This window comes from Notolepis coatsorum, assembly GCF_963971535.1.
Source record: "Notolepis coatsorum genome assembly, chromosome: 11".
NCBI classification, from domain to species: domain Eukaryota; kingdom Metazoa; phylum Chordata; class Actinopteri; order Aulopiformes; family Paralepididae; genus Notolepis; species Notolepis coatsorum.
Genome location: NC_140175.1, coordinates 14,711,677 through 14,723,559, shown reverse-complemented (window position 1 = coordinate 14,723,559; position 11,883 = coordinate 14,711,677).

The following is an 11,883-nucleotide window of genomic DNA, read 5'->3' as shown; positions in this document are numbered from 1 at the left end:
GCGTATCTCATCCAAGGAAGTGAGTGAGACGACGACGGCCTGCCTGGCTTTTTATACATCTTAAGTGTTTGTCTTTTAACTGTGAAGCTTTTTTTTTTTTTTGTATCTACTTCTTCTCCCCATTTTCTATTTTTTCTCCCATCCCAATTTCGTATTATCCAATTCTACCCTCCCCTGTCTCGAACGTTGCTAGACTATGCCTCCCACTGGTCGGCTGCAATGTGGACGAAGCCTTGCATCACGTGTGTCCCCTCCGGTACACGAGGAGGCAGCCGTCGCATCTTTTCACCGCAGCAGCTCGATCTCTCAGTGGCGAGGAGTAACGCGTGGGAGGCTCACGCTGCCCCCGATACTTCCTGATTCTGATGTACAGGTGCACCAACCGACCTGTAGGAGCCGCTGTCCACAACGTCCGATCCCCACCCACCCCATTGGTTTAAACAGATTGAATAGACATACAAAAAATATTAAATTTTTTAATTTTTTTTTATTTCAAATGTTGATTTAGAATTCGAATGTCAACATTATGATCGAAGCTTCGAAGCATTCGGTACAGCCCTACTTCTGTTACTGTCTGCTTCTGTTACTGTCTGCTTCTGTTACTGTCTGTTTCTGTTACCGTCTGCTTCCTTCTGTTACTGTCTGCTTCTGTTACCGTCTGCTTCTGTTACCGTCTGTTTCCTCGTCACTATATAAACACAGAGAGAGGCCTCATCATCTCCTGGCTGTTATTCTCCCACAGCTCCCATCAGTGCCCCTACTATCACCAGCAGCTACGTGACTCCGTCCTCCATGGTTCTGGAGTGGTCGTCCGTCCCAGAGGAAGATGTGAGAGGGTTCCTCGGGGGCTACACCATCTACTACACCAAGGACCACCACAATGGAACAGAAAGGAGTAAGCATAATCCACCAAAAAGTATTTATATACAGTATATATATGTTATACAACTTTTTTAATTGCTTGTTGTTTCAGCTATGTTTTAATTGGATCCTTGAGACACGGCTTGGGCCGGCCGTCATACTGACTCAATTGGCAGAGTCAGCGGGAGGAGAGTCGATGGGTGGTAGTCTGGTCGTAAAAACAGCGACTCCTACAGGTCGGTCAGGGCGCCTGCACAGCAAAGACAGGAAAATGGCGGGGGCAGTGTGAGCCTCCCACACGTTACTCCTCGCCAATGAGAGTCCGCGCTGGCAGGTGAAAAGAAGTGACTGGCTGCCTCCACATGTATCGGAGGGGACATGTGATGCAAGGCTTCTATCCTCCCTACGACCGGCCAGTGGGGGGGAACATGCGAGCAACGATCAGGACAGGGGAGGGAGAATTGGCACGAGAGGTAAAAGAAATCACAGAAAAAGGAGGAGAAAAAGTAGATAAAAAAAAAAAAAAAAAAGCTTGTCGCCGCTGTAAACGAGGGTAGCCTCAGTGTCTTACGAGATGAAATGGGTTTATTTGTTCTGCCGGTGCTCTTGATTGCAGATGTAAGAGTGGATCCTCGATCAAATAACCACAAGTTAATGAATCTGGACAGCAGCACGGTGTACCTGGTGCAGATCTCAGCCTCCAGCCAGGCCGGAGAAGGAGTACGAAGCAGAGCCAGACACTTTCCAACCAGTCTTCCAGGTTTACATGTTATTATTACCCATGGTAAATGGTGCATTTATATATATATATAGCAGCTTTTATCCAAAAGCTAAAGCAATTTAAAAGTGATCATATGTTAGATAATATTATATAATGGCATTCAAATCGTTTTTATTCTATAAGAATCATTTGAATTTCACGATTCCAAAGTTATTGAAATAAAAACGACTTACAAATTGTCAACAACAAGTCACCAGGAGGGGTCCATCTCTGGCAGCTAAGGGTCAGTGGCATCGTTCGTCATATAGTGCCGATCTTAAGTGTTTCACTCTGAGTGCATAGTAGTATAGACATTAGCATGATAGGTAGTGTAGTATAAGAATAGTAGCATAGGGGAGCTCCAGTAGCTCACCGCGTACCTCAGACGCTATTTCGGCGTCGGGGACAACCGTGCGCGTCATGGATCTGGGGTACACGAGTTCGACTCCCGGACTCGCCATATTTTCTCAGAGTGTCTTTCCCCCGATCTATATCCTATTCAACCTGTTTCTGTCGGTCATGCTTGACCAGAAAAAAGCGATAAACGCTAAAAGAACCAGCTGACTGGTCAAAGTTTAAAAAAAAAATAAAGAATAGTAGCATAGTAGTATAGACATATTACCATGATAGTAGTATGAGTATAGTAGCATTGTGAGTGATCGTGTATTAACTTAATAACTTAATTTTGTTCATTCACATATATGTTTAAGGAAACCACCAAACAGTTATAATCTTACACATACATGTGAAATAAATATGTAAAAAAATAAATAATAATAATAATTTATCATTTAAGATCGATTTTTCTCATAGCTACGAGTAATCGATTACTCACGCCCATCCCTAATTGTAGTATAGACATATTAGCATGATAGGTAGTAGTATAAGTATAGTAGCATAGACATATTAGCATGGTAGGTACTAGTAGTATTAAGTATAGTAGTATAGACATTCGCATGATAGTAGTATAAGAATAGTAGCATAATAGTATAGACATATTAGCATGATAGGTAGTAGTATAAGTATAGTAGAATAGTAGTATTAGACATATTAGTATAATAGGTAGTAGTATAAGTATAGTAGCATAGACATATTAGTATGATAGGTAGTAGTATAAACCTAGTAGTATATACATATTAACATGATAGGTAATAGTATAAGTATAGTAGTATAGACATATTAGCATGATAGGTAGTAGTATAAGCATAGTAGTATATACATATTAACATGATCGGTAGTAGTATAAGCATAGTAGTATATACATATTAACATGATCGGTAGTAGTATAAGTATAGTAGCATAGTAGTTGTGGACCAGAAGAGGTGTCCTATAGGCTTGTCTAGGTCTCCACACGCAGCATGACTATCTGGACTTCCATCCACAGATTCCATCTCTCTGACCAGTTCTATCGTGGGCTTTGTTGTTGCGGCTGCTGTGCTGATGAGTGCGATCCAGTTTGGCCCTCAGCTGTCAAACAGGTAGGTAACAGTGTTGCTCTGCTGATGAGTGTAAGGAAGTAAGTAAGTAAGTAAGTAAGTAAGTAAGTAAGTAAGTAAGTAAGTAAGTAAGTAAGTAAGTAAGTAAGTAAGTAAGTAAGTAAGTAAGTAAGTAAGTAAGTAAGTAAGACTTTATTTGTATAGCACCCTTCCCAGCACGAATGCACAGAGTGCTTCACAAGTTTAAAAAGAAAAAAGAAAAAGAACAAGGCAATTAATAAATAAAAAAAAAACATCCAAGGTAAAAACTGTGTAAAAACAGTGCTTCACCAGTTTAAAAAACAACGAACAGGTAAATTCATAAAAAAACATACAATGTAAAAACAGGCACAGACTAAACAGAAGAAACTAAATCACGTGTGTACGTGGCCAAACGCCAACCTGAACAGGTGGGTTTTTAGCTGCCCCTTGAACGAGTCCACAGAGGGGGGGGGGGCTCTCAGGTCCTGGGGGAGATCATTCCAGAGCCTAGGGGCCACAGAGGGGGGGGCTCTCAGGTCCTGGGGGAGCTCATTCCAGAGCCTAGGGGCCACAGAGGGGGGGGCTCTCAGGTCCTGGGGCAGCTCATTCCAGAGCCTGGGGGCCACAGAGGGGGGGGGGGCTCTCAGGTCCTGGGGAGATCATTCCAGAGCCTAGGGGCCACAGAGGGGGGGGCTCTCAGGTCCTGGGGGAGCTCATTCCAGAGCCTAGGGGCCACAGAGGGGGAGGCTCTCAGGTCCTGGGGGAGCTCATTCCAGAGCCTAGGGGCCACAGAGGGGGGGGCTCTCAGGTCCTGGGGAGCTCATTCCAGAGCCTAGGGGCCACAGAGGGGGGGGGCTCTCAGGTCCTGGGGAGCTCATTCCAGAGCCTAGGGGCCACAGAGGGGGGGGCTCTCAGGTCCTGGGGAGCTCATTCCAGAGCCTAGGGGCCACAGAGGGGGGGGGCTCTCAGGTCCTGGGGAGCTCATTCCAGAGCCTAGGGGCCACAGAGGTGATTGATTGTGCAATAATACTAAATAATAAAACAGACATAAAATAGGCATGATAAAATAGACATGCTAAAGTCCTGAGATAGTGTAATAATACTGACTCAATGTGGAACGCCCGACCCACAGCCGTAAAACAATGTGAATCCCTACCCACCTTCAAAACCGCTCTCAAGGAGCACCTACGGGAGGCTGCAATTCGAAACTGGCCCCGGTAAATGTCCGAAAAGTTAAAAAGTAAAAGAATAAAGACCAAACACTACAAAATACAAAACAAAAATGTGCAAAAAAAATAATAATAAAAAAGAAAATGCTAAAATGAGGTAGAAGACGTAGTGCAAAGTTGTAAGAATAAATAGATAAAATACTGTGAAGTGTTTAAAGTGTCTAAAGTGAATGTTAAAAGGTGAATGTTTACGTTTATTTGCAAAAGGGACCGTGCATATTAATCAACATTAAAAATGTAAATACGCCAGAATTAGTGCGAGTGAGAGTGTGGATGTTTTGTGCAGTGAATGTAGAAAGGATGAGTCGGTGTTGCACAGAGTCCACCTTGAGCAACCTGATGGGGATAGAAGCCTAATGTGAACACTTGGTATTCAAGAAATGTTTTAATTGTAAAACAATTAGTATTAGTATAAGAACCTGTGTTATGTTCTAGATAAGATCTAGGTTTAATTGCAGTCCCCAGGTAACACCTGAATCTGACCTTTTCACAACCCTGCCTTGTTACGTTCCTTTCAGAGCTAAAGTGATATTTTGGCCAACCATACCTAACCCTGGCAACAGCAACGCCATCCAGGACATCATTGCCTGTGAGCTGGTAAGGACATAAAGACAGTTTCCTCTGGTGTTCACAGACACAGACACACACAGACACACACAGACACACACACACACACACACACACACACACACACACACACACACACACACACACACACACACACACACACACACACACACACACACACACACACACACACACACACACACACACATATACACAAGTTTTACACACACCACCAGTTTTCCTGTACTGTGGATCCCTAAGCCACACCAAGGTCAGGCACCCAATTAGACAGTCACACATTGATTTGAGCAACAAGACAAACAGAGATGAGGCAAGAACTATCTGACTAATAATAAACAATGTTAGGACTATCTGACTCTTAATAACTAACAGTGTTTATTATTAAGAGCCAGATAGTCCTAACAGTGTTTATTATTAAGAGCCAGATAGTCCTAACAGTGTTTATTATTAAGAGTCAGATAGTCCTAACAGTGTTTATTATTAAGAGCCAGATAGTCCTAACAGTGTTTATTATTAAGAGCCAGATAGTCCTAACAGTGTTTATTATTAAGAGCCAGACAGTCCTAACAGTGTTTATTATTAAGTGTCAGATAGTCCTAACAGTGTTTATTATTAAGAGTCAGATAGTCCTAACAGTGTTTATTATTAAGAGTCAGATAGTCCTAACAGTGTTTATTATTAAGAGTCAGATAGTCCTAACAGTGTTTATTATTAAGAGTCAGATAGTCCTAACAGTGTTTATTATTAAGAGTCAGATAGTCCTAACAGTGTTTATTATTAAGAGTCAGACAGTCCTAACAGTGTTTATTATTAAGAGTCAGATAGTCCTAACAGTGTTTATCATTAAGAGTCAGATAGTCCTAACAGTGTTTATTATTAAGAGTCAGATAGTCCTAACAGTGTTTATCATTAAGAGTCAGATAGTCCTAACAGTGTTTATTATTAAGTGTCAGATAGTCCTAACAGTGTTTATCATTAAGAGTCAGACAGTCCTAACAGTGTTTATTATTAAGTGTCAGATAGTCCTAACAGTGTTTATTATTAAGAGTCAGATAGTCCTAACAGTGTTTATTATTAAGAGTCAGATAGTCCTAACAGTGTTTATTATTAAGAGTCAGATAGTCCTAACAGTGTTTATCATTAAGAGTCAGACAGTCCTAACAGTGTTTATCATTAAGAGTCAGATAGTCCTAACAGTGTTTATTATTAAGAGTCAGATAGTCCTAACAGTGTTTATTATTAAGAGTCAGATAGTCCTAACAGTGTTTATTATTAAGAGTCAGATAGTCCTAACAGTGTTTATCATTAAGAGTCAGATAGTCCTAACAGTGTTTATTATTAAGAGTCAGACAGTCCTAACAGTGTTTATTATTAAGAGTCAGATAGTCCTAACAGTGTTTATATTAAGAGTCAGATAGTCCTAACAGTGTTTATTATTAAGAGTCAGATAGTCCTAACAGTGTTTATTATTAAGAGTCAGATAGTCCTAACAGTGTTTATCATTAAGAGTCAGACAGTCCCAACAGTGTTTATTATTAAGAGTCAGATAGTCCTAACAGTGTTTATTATTAAGAGCCAGATAGTCCTAACAGTGTTTATTATTAAGAGCCAGATAGTCCTAACAGTGTTTATTATTAAGAGCCAGATAGTCCTAACAGTGTTTATCATTAAGAGCCAGATAGTCCTAACAGTGTTTATCATTAAGAGCCAGATAGTCCTAACAGTGTTTATTATTAAGAGTCAGATAGTCCTAACAGTGTTTATTATCAAGAGTCAGATAGTCCTAACAGTGTGTATTATCAAGAGTCAGATAGTCCTAACAGTGTTTATTATTAAGAGTCAGATAGTCCTAACAGTGTTTATTATTAAGAGTCAGATAGTCCTAACAGTGTTTATTATTAAGAGTCAGATAGTCCTAACAGTGTTTATTATTAAGAGTCAGATAGTCCTAACAGTGTTTATTATTAAGAGTCAGATAGTCCTAACAGTGTTTATTATTAAGAGTCAGATAGTCCTAACAGTGTTTATTATTAAGAGTCAGATAGTCCTAACAGTGTTTATCATTAAGAGTCAGATAGTCCTAACAGTGTTTATTATTAAGAGTCCTAACAGTGTTTATTATTAAGAGTCAGATAGTCCTAACAGTGTTTATTATTAAGAGTCAGATAGTCCTAACAGTGTTTATTATTAAGAGTCAGATAGTCCTAACAGTGTTTATTATTAAGAGTCAGATAGTCCTAACAGTGTTTATCATTAAGAGTCAGATAGTCCTAACAGTGTTTATTATTAAGAGTCAGACAGTCCTAACAGTGTTTATTATTAAGAGTCAGATAGTCCTAACAGTGTTTATATTAAGAGTCAGATAGTCCTAACAGTGTTTATTATTAAGAGTCAGATAGTCCTAACAGTGTTTATTATTAAGAGTCAGATAGTCCTAACAGTGTTTATCATTAAGAGTCAGACAGTCCCAACAGTGTTTATTATTAAGAGTCAGATAGTCCTAACAGTGTTTATTATTAAGAGCCAGATAGTCCTAACAGTGTTTATTATTAAGAGCCAGATAGTCCTAACAGTGTTTATTATTAAGAGCCAGATAGTCCTAACAGTGTTTATCATTAAGAGCCAGATAGTCCTAACAGTGTTTATCATTAAGAGCCAGATAGTCCTAACAGTGTTTATTATTAAGAGTCAGATAGTCCTAACAGTGTTTATTATCAAGAGTCAGATAGTCCTAACAGTGTGTATTATCAAGAGTCAGATAGTCCTAACAGTGTTTATTATTAAGAGTCAGATAGTCCTAACAGTGTTTATTATTAAGAGTCAGATAGTCCTAACAGTGTTTATTATTAAGAGTCAGATAGTCCTAACAGTGTTTATTATTAAGAGTCAGATAGTCCTAACAGTGTTTATTATTAAGAGTCAGATAGTCCTAACAGTGTTTATTATTAAGAGTCAGATAGTCCTAACAGTGTTTATTATTAAGAGTCAGATAGTCCTAACAGTGTTTATCATTAAGAGTCAGATAGTCCTAACAGTGTTTATTATTAAGAGTCCTAACAGTGTTTATTATTAAGAGTCAGATAGTCCTAACAGTGTTTATTATTAAGAGTCAGATAGTCCTAACAGTGTTTATTATTAAGAGTCAGATAGTGTAGGAGCGGCTGGGTAGCGCACTCACCTACTCTGGGATCCAATCCAGCTGTCAGCGGTACCTCCGGCTTGGTCAGTCGTCCCTTGTTAGCGGGTGGGAAGCCGGTGGCGGGGGGTGTCCTGGTTGTTGTAAACGGCGACTCCTACTGGTTCAGCAGGGAGGGGATCTGGGGGGAGATAGCGTGAACCTCCGCACGCGTTACGTTCCCCCAGTGAAACTCCTCGCTGTCGGGTGAAAAGAAGCGGCTGGCGACTCCACATGTATCGGAGGAGGCGTGTGGTAGTTCTACACCCTCCCCAGGCCGACAGTGGGGCAATGCGCGCAACGACCAGGAAGGGAATTGGCAAAAGTTGGTATCGGTGAATAATACAGAAAAAGCTCCCTCAAATAAATACATTTAAAAAAAAATGTAATAAATAAAAAATAAATAAAAGGGTGATATAGTCCTAACAGTTCTAATGTTTATTCTGAATTGTTACTGTATTTATTTATTAATTCCCAACAGAGCATGTCGTTCTTCTCACCCAGCAGCCCCTGGTGCCGCTCAGGCCTGACGGGGCAGAGGACGCCGATGTCAGCGTTCTGCACCTGGCAGAGGGAGGAGCCGACACCTCCGTACTTCCGCTACTCGTCGTCCGCGACACGGAAGCAGCAGCCGGTCCTCCTCCTCCTCGCGGGTTCCAGAGAGACTTCCCGTCGTCCACCACAGACGCCGACGGGAACTCGGATGATGGAGATCTCGCTTCCGCCGCCTCCTCCTCCTCGGACGCACGGCGAGAGGAGGGAGTGTCTGCTGCTGCGCTTGTTGTCCGCGGCGGGGCGGTCCGTCAAAGTTCTGCTTCTTCTGCGACGACGGGCTACATAGAGCGGCTCCAGCAGACGGGCTACATGACCGTAGAGCGGCTCCAGCTGAACGTAGAGCAGCAGAACGTAGAGCAGCTCCAGCAGAACGTAGAGCAGCAGAACGTAGAGCAGCTCCAGCTGACTGGCTACATGACCGTACAGCAGCTCCAGCAGAACGTAGAGCAGCAGAACGTAGAGCAGCTCCAGCAGACTGGCTACATGACCGTAGAGCAGCTGCAGCTGAACATAGAGCAGCAGACCGTAGAGCAGCTCCAGCTGAACGTAGAGCAGCAGAACGTAGAGCAGCTCCAGAAGACTGGCTACTAGGGGTGCAACGGTTAAATTCGATTACGATTCTTCAGGCAACGATTCAATGCATCATGAAATCTCTTCATTTGACCACGATTCGATTCGATACATTTTCTATCAGTTAATTCCCCAAACAATTTTGAATACACAAATGTGGCTGGGGGAACTGATTCACTCAGCCATGAATAGACTATAGGTCAATAAAAAATTTCAATAAATAAATAAAAAAGCATTAAAAAAGATAAATAAAACAATTAGATTAATTTCGATTCTAATCGATTCTAATCGATTCTAACATTTTCAAATCGATGCAGTTGAATCGTCACATTAGAATCGATGCATTTCGATTAATCGATGCATCGTTACACCCCTACTGGCTACATGACCGTAGAGCAGCAGAACGTAGAGCAGCAGAACGTAGAGCAGCAGAACGTAGAGCAGCAGAGTGTAGAGCAGCATAATGTATGAATGAACGAATGAATGTATGTATTGCACAGGTCTTGGTAGGTACTAGGGCTGTCCCCGACTAAGGATTTGTATAGTCGACTTTGATTGGCCGAAATTTGTTGATAGTCGACTGGTAAAAAAAATATATATATATATATTTTTTTGTATCATTCCATTTGGGCTGTGGGGGTGCTTAATGTCTGAAGGAGTCGACTGAAGGCTTTTTGTCCTCTGCAAAAGCATGCAATTGGTCCACTGATGGATACATCTTGATACTTGTCTATAGTCTAGTGTGTTCATTAGATGGGTGAAATCCTCTTTCAGTGCCTCTGTGCCTGTTTTCTTAGGCAGTTAGCCTCTGGTATGCGCACCATTAGCGTTAGCCACGCTTCTAGGCCTCTTTTATTTAGGAAAGAATGATGAATGAAAATATATATATATTATAATTTCCATTTTTTGCATTCGATTAAGAGGTTGGCAGTCGACCGCGGCTCCTTTCGATCGATTAGTCGACTATTCGACTAATCGGGGTCAGCCCTATAGTAGGTACTCATCACTCTCTGCGAATAGGTCTGCATGGTCGCGGTACTGGCACTCCCTCCTCAGTGTGTGTGTGTGTGTGTGTGTGTGTGTGTGTGTGTAGGCCTAGCGCTGAACAGTATAGTGGAATGTTTCTCCACTGGCTCTCATTTATTTATTCACTGTCATTTGCAGTGTTTGTGTGTAGTGCTTTTATTTATTTTCAGACATCACGATGCCACGTTGAGTCATGACTATAAATGTCAAATGTAATTGTTAATTGATGCAAATATTATTGTATTTATTATTATTTAATTCTGAGGATGTCTGTAGAATCGACGTGAACGCAATCGCCAGTGATTTATGCCAAATGAAGCCCTTGAGAACTGTGAAAATATTATCATGTCATTATAGATCTGTGTTGAGATATCATTTGATCATTTTACAGCTTGACTGGTTCAGTGTGACCACCAGCTAGTGTAATGTGTGTGTGTGTCTCTTTAAGAGACTCCAAGGTACCAAGGTTATCTCCCCAGCCAGCCAAAGCAAGGTTGTGTTATTATTACCGTAACTGGGAACCATTTTTATTTACTTTCATCATCATATCTCTTCTAATGTTACGTCTTGCAATAAACTATGTTCTGCCCAGACCTCTTGGTCACTTTATGGCCAGACGCTATAGTGTGTGAACATGATGTATCTGTCTGTAAACTGTCCTTTCATTGTGGCCACGGTGAAATAAACTGTTTTCTATTATTAATAATGACTCAGAATGATTTATAAAACGGCTCATCGTTTTGTCCTTTATAACATTTCCCATAACAGAACACAGGCGCACAACAGTCTGTCCTATCTACGACATGCCTTTCCGCGTTCGTGAATCCTGTTCGTAGCTGTGAACGAATCTCCGAAAAGAAACCGTTCAATCATGCCAAAATTCGCCCGGGTAGTTCGTGAGTGGAGTTACGAAGAAATGGTGTTTCCATCATTTCTTCCACTACCATGAACATAGTATCTCAATTGCCTGTATATTAAGTAAGGGATAATGTATAGCTACGAGGTCATTGTCGCAAAATAATTGACCGACACGTAGTTTAGAACACCGAGGCGCCTCGCAGAGGTGTTTTAAACGTCAGTGAAGGTCAATTATTTTGCGACAATGACCTCGTAGCTATACATTATCCCTAATGAACACACTAGACAAGTATCAAGATACATTATCCAAGGGGGGTCCTGGGGGGGGGGAAGAAGAGCGAGTAAGAGCATATGTATGTATTGTATTGCAAGTATAATGTATATATCTCGTAAACTACATTTATATTGATTCAAATATTGGAATGTATAATCCTGTGATTTATTGTGGATATTTACTGTTAATGCTTGTGTGTCTAGTTTTATGTCATGTCAAAAAAAATTATACAAAAATGTGTTCACAAAAAAAGCTATACATTATCCCGCTTATTACATGGCTAACTTACTAACAATATACCTAATTCATTTTACACCATCGACAAGACGAGATCAAATGCAGACGCAGTTGTTCTGTGGCTCTGTCAGCCCAAATAAAGTGATTATTGTTATCGCGGGCAGCCCGGCAGGTGTGTCTGATTGCACTGAAACAGTGTGTGTCAGTGGGGCTTGATTGCTCCAGCTGCGAAAAACAATAATCACCGGTGGTTATCGAAAAATAATTCACCGCTGTCAGGGGCTATTGACCAA